This window comes from Eleutherodactylus coqui, chromosome 7, assembly GCF_035609145.1.
Source record: "Eleutherodactylus coqui strain aEleCoq1 chromosome 7, aEleCoq1.hap1, whole genome shotgun sequence".
In the NCBI taxonomy this organism is placed as follows: domain Eukaryota; kingdom Metazoa; phylum Chordata; class Amphibia; order Anura; family Eleutherodactylidae; genus Eleutherodactylus; species Eleutherodactylus coqui.
Window position 1 is genome coordinate 38555635 of NC_089843.1, and position 14429 is coordinate 38570063.

Genomic DNA, 14429 nt, shown 5'->3' on the forward strand with positions numbered 1-14429 from the left:
TCTTCTGTGCTGGGTCTTTTGTAGGCCTTCTGATCTGTCTGTGCTGGCATTGTCTTCAGTTCTGATTCTGTGTTTGTATTGTTGCTCTGTATTTGTGTGTGTATACCTGTGCTGCTTGGATCATTTACCATCTATTGGGCTAGTTAGGTACTTTGGTTCCAGTGTGGGGCCGTCCATACCGGGACAATCGCCCTGCTTGCAGGCAGGTATCGTAGAGCTAGTTGTCTCATTAGAGTAGGGACCACGGGACAACAAAGACCCTTAGGCCTCCTTCCCACGAACGGATTTCCGCCGCGTAATTCGCGGCGAAAATCCGCTGCGTTGCCCGCAGCTATTAGGTTCTATTGAACCTAATAGCACAATGCTCACGATGCGTAATTCCACCGCGGAATTACGCACCGCGATTTCTCCCGTCCTCACCCGCAGCATGCTCTATTTTCTGCGGGTGAGGACGGGCTGTACGCACTGACGGCTTCCATTGCAGTCAATGGAAGCCGTCCGTTCACGCTATCTCCCGCTGTAACCAGCGGGAGATAGCGTGAAAAAACGCTTTCCCGCCCACCGCCGCGCGTCATATGACGCCATATGACGCGGCCGGCCGCGTCACGTGACACGGCCGGTGACGCGGCGGCGGTGGGCGGTGACGGGCGGTGACGCGGCGGCGGTGGGCGGGGAAGCGATTTCACGCTATCTCCCGCAGGTAAGTATAGGGGCTCTGGGGGGCGCCGTGACGGGCTTCACAGCGTAATATTACGCGGCGGAGCCCGTCACGCTCGTGGGAAGGAGGCCTTAAAGTTGGCGCGCGGTTTAGGTGGCTTAACCAAACCATGAACTAATTCCTCGTATTTATTAGAGCAATTCTATCCTTTTATTTGTGAGGGTATGTTGGTAAATGTTTTGAGTGTTTGGCAGTCTGTCTTGCCTTGGTCTGTCCACGAGTACACAGTCTGTCTCTCTGTTCTGAGTTCTGTTTGTATTACTGAATCAGAGTTCTGTCTGTATCCCTGAGTCTGAGTTCTGTCTGTATTCCTGTGTCTGAGTTCTGTCTGTATCCCTGAGTCTGAGTTCTGTCTGTATATGCAGTCTGAGTTCTGTCTGTATTCCTGAATCTGAGTTCTGTCTGTATTCCTGAATCTGAGTTCTGTCTGTATATGCAGTCTGAGTTCTGTCTGTATTCCTGAATCTGAGTTCTGTCTGTATATGCAGTCTGAGTTTTGTCTGTATTCCTGAATTTGAATTCTGTCTGTATTCCTGTATTTGAGTTCTGTCTGTATTCCTGTATCTGAGTTCTGTCTGTATTCCTGTATCTGAGTTCTGTCTGTATTCCTGTATCTGAGTTCTGTCTGTATTCCTGTATCTGAGTTCTGTCTCTATTCCTGTACCTGCATTCTGTCTGTATTCCTGTACCTAAGTTCTGTCTGTATTCCTGTACCTAAGTTCTGTCTGTATCCCTGAGTCTAAGTTCTGTTTGTATTTCTGTATCTGAGTTCTGTCTGCATTCTTTTCTTGAGTTTGAGTTCTGTCTGTTGTATTCTTGTTTCTGAGTTCTGTCTGTATATGCAGTCTGAGTTCTGTCTGTATTCCTGTATCTGAGTTCTGTCTGTATTCCTGTATCTGAGTTCTGTCTGTATCCCTGTATCTGAATTTGTTTAAAATTCCTGGCTGGAGTTCCTCTACTTGAGGAGTCAGCTGCGGACCACCTCAGGACTGGACTCGGCTTGATTGGTTGGTCCAGGGGATCCACAATCCGTAATAGTAAGATAGGGTTGATTAGAGCTAAGGAAAGGGCAGATACATCTATATTGTAGTTTTAGAGAAAGACCTTAGCTCTTTAACCGCACAGGTCTATAAAGGCACACAGGGTGCATAAACTTTATAAGAAACTGTGTAAGTCAACTTGCTCAGTGAGGTGAGATCCTGGAACCCTCTTGCAAGGACTTGTATGGGTCTGTGACCTGGCCTCAGCAGTCTGATGCCATACATTATTGAGGCCAGTGACTATCACCAGTGATTATGTGTGTATATATGGAACGTCATCGCTGCAAATATATAAATCACTCCCTATGGGGAGGACCGAATCAACAGCGCTGGAGTGGCGGGGTATCAAACTATTGATTATAACTTCTTTTTGTTACAACCGTGTGGTCCACTAAGCACAGGGTCCACACGATCGTGACCAAGAAACGGATAAATACAGGTTTCAGACAACTGGCCCTGTGCTACAGGGAGGATGACATGGCCCTACCTGAGCGGGGACATCGCCCCGATAAAGGGCGCCCAGCGGTCTTCGGAACTGGGCCCTAGCTGTTCCTAGGAACCACACACCAGAACAGGATACATACCCATGCCACATGGGCAGGAACACAGCATACAGCAGCCAAAATGCAACCACTTGTAACAGGTGATAAGCTAGATATAAATACAACGTATTAGTTGACATTTTGATCAAAATGTGGAAGCTAGCGGGCCACTTCACGGCTCCTGGCTATACCGCTAGTCCCTATACTAACCAGGAGTCCAGCGGAACCGGACACAGGTCACACAGCAAGCTGCAACAGGACAGGAACAGAACACAGGTCACACAGCAAGCTGCAACAGGACAGGAACAGAACACAGGTCACACAGCAAGCTGCAGCAGGACAGGAACAGAACAAAGGTGACACGGACTCTACCGGCACGGACTCACAGCACTACAACATATAGTGCAAACCACACAGACTCCACCCAGAGCTCACATGCACACAGATGAAACTCACAGTAAGTCTATGTGTCCTCATACCAGGGGGAATAGACAGTCAGCACCGTGCTGACATAGGGAACTGTGTCAGGGATCCACCAACTGACACACAGAGCAACACGTAAGACGTTTGGAGGCCGCACCTGTCAGGGGAAGGGAAAAAGGAAGCTGCATGTGCTGCAGACTAGGGCTACAGGTGTCCAAACCGTCTTTAGGGAAGCAGAGAGACACAGCAGATCTACGTGCAAACACAGATCAGAGTGGGAACAAGACAGATACATCCACCCAGTACAAGACCAGCATCAACTACTGACAGGAGCTGGGTTTATATGTGCTGCACACTAAAGGGGATTGGCTGCTGGAGAATACCACACCTAGCCAGCTCAATTAACCCCAAACCTGTGAAGCAGTACTGCTAGTAACCTTAGTACTACAGATTCCAGCAGCACACCCTGACTGTACCTGCCCTTTAAGCATAACAACAAAAAGTATGCAACTTCTCCAAAAGACACCCACGCAACACAGGACTTATCCATACGGGCCTAGTACTGCCGCAAATATGTCATAACTAGAGATGAGCGAGCATACTCGTCCGAGCTTGATGCTCGTTCGAGTATTAGGGTGCTCGAGATGCTCGTTACTCGAGACGAGCACCACGCGGTACTCATCTCGATTAAACGAGCACTGACCATTGAATTCAATGGAGCCGGCAATACAGCCCGCTCCATTGAAAGCAATGGGCTGCCGGCGAGCGCGGGATGAATTTTCGGGAAGGGCTTAAAAATATAAGCCCTTCCCTGGGGGGTCTCACTCTTGCCACTATTGTGGCTTAATAGTGAGACCTCGGAGCCCGAAATGCAGCCCTGCTTGTTGGTCCTCGCCTGCCCTATCAATTTCTGTGTTTTTTACATGACTTTGGTGATTCGCTAAGATTTTCACAAATGAAAATCTTAGCGGAGCACCAGTCATATACAAAAATGCTCGAGTTGCCCATTGACTTCAATAAGTTTCGTTACTCGAAACGAACTCTCGAGCATCACTGAAAGTTCGACTCGAGTAGCGAGCACTCGAGCATTTTGGTGCTCGCTCATCTCTAGTTATAACCAGGATAGGCATAGAACAGGACTTATCCATACGGGCCTAGTGCAAACACACAAACAAGTGTAAAGGAGGGGGCACACGTAACACATAATGTGCATGTGGCCAGAGGGGAAACATGGCAACCCTCCCTACTGACATAACCTGAACATGACTTATCCATACAGGCCTAATGTGAACGCCAGCCAGTCAGCAGGAGAAGGGAAAAAGCTCAGGTACATACAATACAGGGGTCTACAGCAAATTATGTCCGCAGGGCGCACCACGCCGCATGACGGACACCAGGACAGGAATACGGACTGCATAACGCAGGACGGGTAACAGACAGAGCTGGAAGTCAGACACAGACCGGAAAACAGACCAAGCAAAGCCCTAACATCCGCCTACCAACGGACTAGGGGTCAGAATGCAGATCAGGCGTCCGCCCACCGAAGGACGGGTAGACATACAGGAACAGGAATCAGGCGTCCACAACCAATGGACGGGTGGATCAGACAGACGGAATACAGAGACCGTCAGAAACAGACATATCAAACAAAACCAAACGTAGATATGTTACATGCATATAACATACTAACATAAGAGCATAACGTAATGCATACAGCATAATGTCCCCCCCCCCCCCAGTTACAAAAGGGGGTGCATTATGTTACAATCGTGTGGGCAACTAAGCATAGGGCTCACACGATCGTGACCAAGAGGGATACATCCACCCAGTACAAGACCAGCATCACCTACTGACAGAAGCTGGGTTTATATGTGCTGCAGGCTAAAGGGGATTGGCTGCTGGAGAATACCACACCCAGCCAGCTCAATTAACCCTCACCTGTGGAGCTGTGCTGCTTGGAACCTCAGCACTACACTTTTTTATCACTTTTTCCTATCTTTAGAAGGATTAATGATCTTGGAAGTCTCTTTAATGAGGAAGTAGTGTGCGGTATTTTGCTGATGGCTGCCAGAAGAATGTAGACATCCAATTCCACATATTTCCGTATCCCTACTGTAAGGCCATTCACCTTTTGCTCATTCAAAGAAGAATCACTCCATGGTTTTCCTTGAGTCAGTTCAGCACGATGCCAAGACGTATTGCAACATCAGCAAGCCTCCGGTTATTTCTGATCTCCAGACGCGGCAGCGCCCCATTCAACAAGATGTCATGTCAGCTGTGATATATACGGTGGAGGGGGGGGAGAACTGTCTGTTATTACGCAGCAGCATAAAAGCCCTCAATAATGCCGAGGCTTCACAGCAGCCAGACGGATGCGTCCTATGTCATTATTATCCGATCAATTATCAGCAGATGACTGGACAGAGACGATTACAGAGAACGCGCCTCGGCATCTTCAAATTCTTTCTATTGGGCGGTAGACGTGATGCAGGCGACGGACGCCGAGCTGCGGTTTAGTCATCGGTTTTAAAATGGAATTTATCATAAATCCAATTTGAGTTTAGAAATTAAAGACTTTTTCGCTACAATGTCATTAAATCTCCATCCACTACAATACTTTGTGTGTCAATGTACTAGTATGTATCTCTGCTTGCTGTCTGTGAATGGCCTATATGACTATACAGCCATATTCGGAGAAGATTTATAATTCAGGCCGCGGTCAGACGAGCAATTTTTTTAGTGCATGAATAGGCGCACTTAAAAATCGGCTCTGTTAGAACTGATGCTTTCCAATGAAAGCGGTCACATGTCTGTTTTTTAGAGGCGCTAAATAATCGCACCTTCAAAAGATAGGACATGCGAGTGCAAATGCAACCGGTCACGCGATTTTTCTACACGTGGTGTTCGATTTTTTTTAGCGCTGCTATTCATGCACTAAACAAATTGCATCTGACTGAGCCCTCAACAAATTTTGCGACTGTTAGGCTGGATTCACACGAACGTATATCGGCTCGGTTTTCACGCCGAGCCGATATACGTCGTCCTCATCTGCAGGGGCGGGGTGGGAGGATGGAACAGCCAGGAGCAGGAACGGAGCTTGCGCCCCCTCTCCACCTCCTCTCCGCCCCTCTGCTTTATTTGCAATGAAAGGAGGCGGGGCGGGGAAAAGTTCCGAGAATTAGCCCCGCCCCCGTCCCACCTCTCCCCTTTGCAAATAGTGCAGAGGGGCGGAGAGGGGGCGGGAGCTCAGTTCCTGCTCCTGGCTCTCCCCCCCCCCCCCCCACCTGCAGATTAGGACGACGTATATCGGCTCGGCGTGAAAACCGAGCCGATATACGTTCGTGTGAATCCAGCCTAAGGTACGAGACTCTACAACACTTTCCCGAAAAGGGGGCAGGACTTGTTGGGAGGGGGTGTGGCTGCCCCAGCCCGACATAATATAAATGATTGTAAATTATACCAGGAACCTACTCCAGCTCCTAGCTGCCATAGATTTCAGTGTAGGTGCATGGAGGAGCCGAGATGTCTAATATATAAAAGGGTGTGCCCCTGTTCATATATAAAGAGAAGTCAAAAAAAGGGTAGAGAGCGCCACAGGTAAATAAAGTCCACACTTGCTGGGGTATGCGGATGCAATCACGATGAGTCTTTTCCTCAGTACTCCGATCCTCTAAGTCAAAGGAGAGCTGCAGATATAAGCCGGGGGGTCTGGAGCCAGAGCTCCCCCGGGTGTAACAGAAAATGGGACGTCAGAAAGAAATCCGCGCTCAAAATAGGAGTGAACTGAGGACAGATTCACATGTAAGTAATGGTTTGATATAACACTTACTTGGAAGGAGGGGGGTATGATGCACAAATGCCCCCTCCTCAGAGTGTCCTCCACAGGGTGTAAAACTATGCTCCAAGGTACATAGTTTTGATCAGAGTATTTTGATAAGATGAAACTTTTAATCAGGCAACGCGTTTCGGTTCAAGACAAGGCACCTTTCTCAATCCGTATGACTGGTGTGACGGTTGAGGGTCTTTTATGCTACCCAATTATGAGGCAAAAACATCTGTCCGAACGTTCACTTACCGAACATCCGGATATATAAATATGCACCTAATTGGCTGAAAAATGAGGGAAAGTCTCGTTTGTCGGCAGCTTGAGTCAATTGGGCTGTAGAAAAAACATCATGGTCTGCAGCTCATCTACCAGTGTGAACAGGGAATGTCCTTGCCGACAACGATGGTACTGTACTGCAGATGAGCGATGGTATTAACCCCCTAACAGTCACATTAAAATTGGAAAAACCCTCTAAAAATGTCCCTTTTAGAACTGTAAGTTTTTAATTCATGTCTTATGTGAATACATTTAGCGCAGAACTATCACCAAAGCTCATAACATAAATAGAGAACAAACCTCATAACATAGATATTATATCAGAACCAAGCTAATAACATAAATACGAACCCAGAACCTAATTCATAACGTAAATACGGCACTAAATTCAAACTCATAACATAAATACAGCACCAGAACCAAGCTCATAACATAAATACAGAATGACCCAACCATAGAAAACAGACATAATGTCAGAACCAAACTAATAACATAAAACAACCCCAACGCATAGTCAGTTTCTTCTTGCAACTTAAAGATAAGTTCTGGGTTTTTGATTAAATGTGGAATGTGTTCACTGGGATTGTGGTATCTTTATCTCCAGGTATCAGGGCTAGAGAGTACCCCAGGTTCCCGCATGAGTGCGTCCTTATCAGGACGATACACTCACCATTTAGGTAGGGACGTTCACATTTAAGAGTCCAATAGGGATAGTACCTATTTACTTTATTTTCTCTTTACCATTAACTGTTTGCTTTCCGGGATCTGTGGTGTTAACAGTTCTGGCCGCTTATTTCAGAAATACAGTTACCACACGTTGGCAGCTGACCTGATAATAAATACAGCACCAGAACCAAGTCATAACATAAATACAAATGAACCAACTATGGTGCATCGATATAATATCAGAGCCAAGCTATTAACATAAATACAGCAGCAGAACTAAGCAATTGTGTTGCCGGAGCACCAATGGGCTGACAGCAACGCCTCAGAACAGCAGAAGCGAGGAGACAGAACAAGACGGAAGATGATTCAAGGAGCACCACAAGATGCTGGAGGAAGATTATCTGACTGGGTGGACACAAGGCGGCAATCGCTCCCAGCCTAGATCTGCTGGGTGCCCCCCTACAAGCTGGTGGCCAATGCCTTCTGCGACCACATGAGTCACATGTAGCTAAAGCTGACCATGCTTATAGGTAATCTGTCCATTTGATCCTTTCCATAGGCATTGCAGGAACCAGATCATGACTACTGTAGTTGCCCAATTAAGGAGAACATCTGTTCGGGACTGAAGCTTCCCGTTAAGAGTATTGGCATTGAACTTAATTTGCCCACATGTATTGTTTCAGATCTCGCGTAATAAACTGAATTGCTCATTACAGAATGTTTTTTTTTCTATTTCTAAAGTCATATTCTCTATTCAGAACATAAACAAAGTGACCCCAAGGAACTACCTGGTAACACGCTAACAAGACGGGAAATTGGATCAGATAATGAGAAATGAGCACCAGCTACGGTGCTGGCGGAGCATATAAATCAGCTGGAAGGTTCATGACATGGGATGGTAATTAGATCATTAGAAGTGGGGCGGGGGCGGGGGGATTCTACTACGCAAAGCTTCGTTCTCCACTCTAATCCCATTTTACTGGGTAAAGACGGCCGTACGTTATACTTCTCAGATGCCCGTTTTCTGAATGACTCATGGCTGGTCTTTGAAGGTTGTCATCTGGGATGACTCCGCCACATGAGAAAATCATAGACCGATGTCGATAGAAAATATTTAGCATTGCAGTAATAGTAATAGCAGGCAAAACACAGCGCCACCTGATGGCCCCAATAAGAAGAAAAATATACATTTATGCCGTGAACACTTGATTTTTTCCAACATAGCAGCCGATGATCAGGGAAATATCTCACTATTCTTTACCACCCAGAAATGGTGCCTAGTGTGTGCTGACAAACAAAGGAGTAGAAAAGTACTCATACCGATCCTGGGTTCTAGGCCGGTTTCACACAGCTGAGAAAATTGCGCAAAATTTGTACATTGAGAGACGCACAAATCTGATGCGAATATGAACCTCATTCTTTTGAATGGAGTCGGATGCACAACACTCATGGCATGCTCAATTTTTTCGCATTCCTTGAAACACATCGCCCATTGAATTCAATGCCTTTAACCCTTTTCCATCCAATTTGTATCCTGGATTTCCTAGGGGGCTTACTCTTTTTCTGCTGTCATACAACGGCGCTATATGCTGGCTAAAGCCAGTACTGCATGAGGTGGCACATTGGATAGACTCCGAAAGCAGAGAGGCTGGCAATATACAGTAAGAGAACCCCGACGGATGTCTTCCAACATCGGAGCTGTACAGCCTTAAATCATGATGTCTTCAGAGGTCAGACAGTGGATCTGAAAGGGTTAATGCCTTGAATTGTGTAGATAGCCTTACAGTCTCTGCAGTATTACAGCCCAGAGCTGCATTCACAGATCTGCTGGTTGTTACTGGAAACAGTCAACAAGTTTGTTGTCAGACACTGTGAAGGAGAGGTAGTGTAATTTACCCCTATAGTACTGTTATTTTGCCCTCTAAAATAAGTGTTGAAATGTTTTGCTGGCCTCTAGTGGGCACTGACTGTTACTACAACTGTTTTCTGTTTGTAATAAGCTTTTCCCTGGTTGGTGGATGGCCACAGGGACTGAGTGATACAGTACCGAAAAGACAGGGAGAGAGATGAGTTTGGTGAGGGAGCCGGGTGTTGATTTGAGCCCTCTCCTCTCCTCTTGCATGCCGGTAACCGCTGTGTCTGCGCGGGTTGGATTGCGGTCAAGAAAGGAGTGCAAAGAGCTTTGAGTACCTCAATTTGAAGTATCCAGTGCAAACTCTGCAGTCATCACAGATCCTGGGGTCTGTCCTTAAGAGGGGTGTACTATTATGTTGCTCACTTAGTTGGGTGTGACTATTTATTTATGGTTGGCATGGAGTAATCGGGGCATGGCTCGTTCTGGCGGACTCCGCAGTTGTGGTATCCGGAAGTGGCAGAGCGCACTGGTGCACACAGAGTATCTTCGAAAGAACAAGGGAAGTCAAAATACAGTTTTCGCCCTACAGACAGTTAGAAAACTTAGCGCCCTACGGGAAAGAGTAGGCTTCCAGAACATGCCAGAGCCTGCTGTCTTTGCAAGTTCTTCCGTTGCACCAAGCCCTAACCGATAAACATGGAGGGAGCTTGCCTTTAACATCGCCGAGGGTCGCGAATGACTAAACGGCTACAATGACCAAGCCCTAGTCGGCCACCAGTGTGCCTCCGTAACGGTAGGCCTATTCACATATACTTGGTCCCCAGGCAGAGTGAAACTCAGACTTTCGTTGATTCCAGACATGTGGACTTAATAAAGAACTTGGACCTTTCTCTACCAACTCGGATCCCGAGAATTTCTGTTTACTGTTGTGGCTCGTTATGGCCTATCGCATTCGGTTTGAATTAAAGTTTATTTGAGCATAATGACTGGGAAGGCTTTTCTTGCATTTTCCTGCAGCCCCTGCTTTACTGTCATGCCGGCGGGGACATTTCAAAGAGTACCAGCATAGCCTGGGGCCTGACTTGGAGTGGCCAGAGCATGGACATCAAAGTCTGCTCCCACCACTACCCTTGTATGTTGATAAGGCAACGATGACCACAGCAATAGTTCCTGCACTGATACAGACTAAAAGGTCTGCGCTCCTTTCTAAAACGAGTCAGCCCCTATCATCAGCTCGGTCCGTCTGGCAGAAGGGATTAATACCCAGCCTTTTCCTCAAGTCTAAGTCTTTACATCAGCCTCCCGCTGCATGATCGTCTTTCCCTACTAGAGCTGTTACGAGGAATTATGTTTCTTTTGCTATCACAATATGGACTGTCTATGTAAACCGACCTCGTTGTGGTTGGGTGACCGCTAAGTCCCACTTTCGCATCCAAGCCTATCTGGTGCTCTCCTGAGCCTGGCTGCCTTGTGTATGCCATCACGCAACCTAACAGTCTGGTCAGAACGGCCCGGTGGGGGACAATTCATCGATACGACCATCCAGCTTCTCCAATCCCAATAGAGCACCCCTCTCAGACTATGGTAATTGGGTGAACTCTCTTCTCTGCGTCGTAGAGGCGTCTAGTGGTCAACAAGCTCTACAAGCAGAAGAAGAGGTCACTACACACAAGGAGCCTCCGAGAGCCTCTTATAGGCCAAGGGGGGAACCACTTTAGGACCTTAGGTGGCAAAATCGTTCATCTAACTCTAATTTGCATATCTGCCTGAGATGGAACTGCATGCCAAGTTTTAAAGCAAAACGACAACTTCTTCTAGGAGCTGGATTGTTTCGACAAAGAGTGTTTGTACTATGCTTTGTTCTGCTGCCATATGAATGTACTAAGATGTGCTGTGGTATCACATATAGATAGTAAGCTCGGCTAAGGTATTGTATCTATGTGCTAAGCTTGGCTCGGGTATCATATGCATGTAGGAGGCTCGTATGTATTTAGCATCAGATCATTTTTTAAACTTTAGACTTGTACAGTCCAGGGTCCATCATAGACTTAATCCAATCCTGGTGTGAATGGCCTCATTGGCTATTTTAGAACTGTACGCTGTCTGAATAAGGGTCTGAGTGAGCTAAGGGCACTTTTGCACCCTCCATTCAGAGGTTCTGTCTCAAAACCAGCACAAGATGCAAGACTTTTTCAACCGGTAAGGCCAGCTGCACACGACCTGGTCAGATTCCAGATGAGGGATCCCACACCGGAATCCAACCCTGTGTCCGGCCGGTGACCCCGCATACCTTGCGGCCTTCTATACTGCTGATGGTCAGGCCGGCGAGCCGGCAGACATGCACAGTACAGATTTTCCCAACGACCTTTTTGCAATGTTAATTGCGGACGGATTCCACCGACTTCAAGCCCGCACAAAAATTGAGCATGCTGCAATTTTTTGCAGTGGAAACCAAATGGACCCCATATAGTCAATGAGGTCCGTTTAGCGCTGATCGGTTCCGTCAGAAGACAGACTTGTTCGACCAAGGGATTCCCCTCTTTCTGCCCCTCAAATGGAGCAGGAAAGCAGAACCCCTGATGCAGATGTGAAAACAGCCTGAATACCTTAGCAGGAGCTGCACAAATCTTTGTGGTAGAGGTTTGCTACAATGTATCAGTCTGGAACCCAGGTTGCTTGGCTCACAGAGCATTGTCTAAACTGGATGGAGTTGTATCTACTTCTAATGAAAGTCTGTGTTCACATCTGCACTTTAAATTTCGATTCTTTCGCTCTGTCATAGAAGCCGAACGCTGAAGATCATGGAAGTGTCAGATCTGGCATATCAGAGGGGCTAATATGATCTGATGGAAATCATGGACTATAATGGAGTGCACAACGACATACACAAGCGATGGATAGATGGCGCTGGTTTTGGAAGAAAGGAGACATATTGTTCTAATCCTGGCACATCTGGTTAAGGATCTCAAATTCTTTTATATAAAATTGTGCACAGAGGCGGATGGCAGCAAAACTGAAGAGCGCAGCCCACTGACTGCCCTGAGTATGACACCACCAACACTCTGCTTCATAACTGACCAACAATTCTCATGAACCAGTGTGGCCCTAGAAAAACACAGTGAAAAAAGATCACATTCACTTGTGCCCAATCTTGTACATAGGGGGAAGTATTATAGTAGTTATATTCTTGTACATAGGGGGAAGTATTATAGTAGTTATATTCTTGTACATAGGGGGCAGTATTATAGTAGTTATATTCTTGTACATAGGAGCAGTATTATAGTAGATATATTCTTGTACATAGAGGCAGTATTATAGTAGTTATATACTTGTACATAGGGGCAGTATTATAGTAGTTATATTCTTGTACATAGGGAGCAGTATTATAGTAGTTATATTCTTGTACATAGGGGGCAGTATTATAGTAGTTATATTCTTGTACATAGGAGGCAGTATTACAGTAGTTATATTCTTGTACATTGGGGGCAGTATTATAGTAGTTATATTCTTGTACATAGGGGCAGTATTATAGTAGTTATATTCTTGTACATAGTGGGCAGTATTATAGTAGTTATATTCTTGTACATAGGGGGCAGTATTATAGTAGTTATAATCTTGTATATAGGGGCAGTATTATAGTAGTTATATTCTTGTACATAGGAGGCAGTATTATACTAGTTATATTCTTGTACATAGAAGGCAGTATTATAGTAGTTATAGTCTTGTACATAGGAGGCAGTATTATAGTAGTTATATTCTTGTACATAGGGGGCGGTATTATAGTAGTTATATTCTTGTACATAGGGGGCAGTATTATAGTAGTTATATTCTTGTACATAGGGGCAGTATTATAGTAGTTATATTCTTGTACATAGGATGCAGTATTATAGCAGTTATATTCTTGTACATAGGGGGTAGTATTATAGTAGTTATATTCTTGTACATAGGGGGCAGTATTATAGTAGTTATATTCTTGTACATAGGAGGCAGTATTATAGTAGTTATATTCTTGTACATAGGGAGCAGTATTATAGTAGTTATATTCTTGTACATAGGGAGCAGTATTATAGTAGTTATATTCTTGTACATAGGGAGCAGTATTATAGTAGTTATAATCTTGTACATAGGAGGCAGTATTATAGTAGCTATATTCTTGTACATAGGGGGCAGTATTATAGTAGTTATATTCTTGTACATAGGGGCAGTATTATAGTAGTTATATTCTTGTACATAGAAGCAGTATTATAGTAGTTATATTCATGTACATAGGAGGCAGTATTATAGTATTATATTCCTGTACATAGGGGGCAGTATTATAGTAGTTATATTCTTGTACACAGAGGGCAGTATTATAGTAGTTATATTCTTGTACATAGGAAGCAGTATTATAGTAGTTATATTCTTGTACATAGGGGGCAGTATTATAGTAGTTTTATTCTTGTACATAGGGAGCAGTATTATAGTAGTTATAATCTTGTATATAGGGGCAGTATTATAGTAGTTATATTCTTGTACATAGGAGGCAGTATTATAGTAGTTATATTCTTGTACATAGGAGGCAGTATTATAGTAGTTATATTCTTGTACATAGGAGGCAGTATTATAGTAGTTATATTCTTGTACATAGGAGGCAGTATTATAGTAGTTATATTCTTGTACATAGGAGGCAGTATTATAGTAGTTATATTCTTGTACATAGGAGGCAGAATTATAGTAGTTATATTCTTGTACATAGGGGGCAGTATTATAGTAGTTATATTCTTGTACATAGGAGGCAGTATTATAGTAGTTATATTCTTGTACATAGGAGGCAGAATTATAGTAGTTATATTCTTGTACATAGGGGGCAGTATTATAGTAGTTATATTCTTGTACATAGGAGCAGTATTATAGTAGTTATATTCTGGTACATAGGGGGCAGTATTATAGTAGTTGTATTCTTGTACATGGGAGGCAGTATTATAGTAGTTATATTCTTGTACATAGAGAGCAGTATTATAGTAGTTATATTCTTGTACATAGGGGGCAGTATTATAGTAGTTATATTCTTGTACATAGGAAGCAGCATTATAGTAGTTATATT

At 44.8% G+C, this 14429-nt stretch overlaps 1 protein-coding gene across 1 annotated transcript in view; it reads right to left on the bottom strand.

Annotated features, from left to right (window-relative positions):
- ADRA1D (adrenoceptor alpha 1D) overlaps positions 1 to 14429 on the bottom strand; it is a 127944-nt gene that overhangs the window by 107179 nt on the left and 6336 nt on the right. The gene's annotated exons all lie outside the window — the stretch shown is intronic.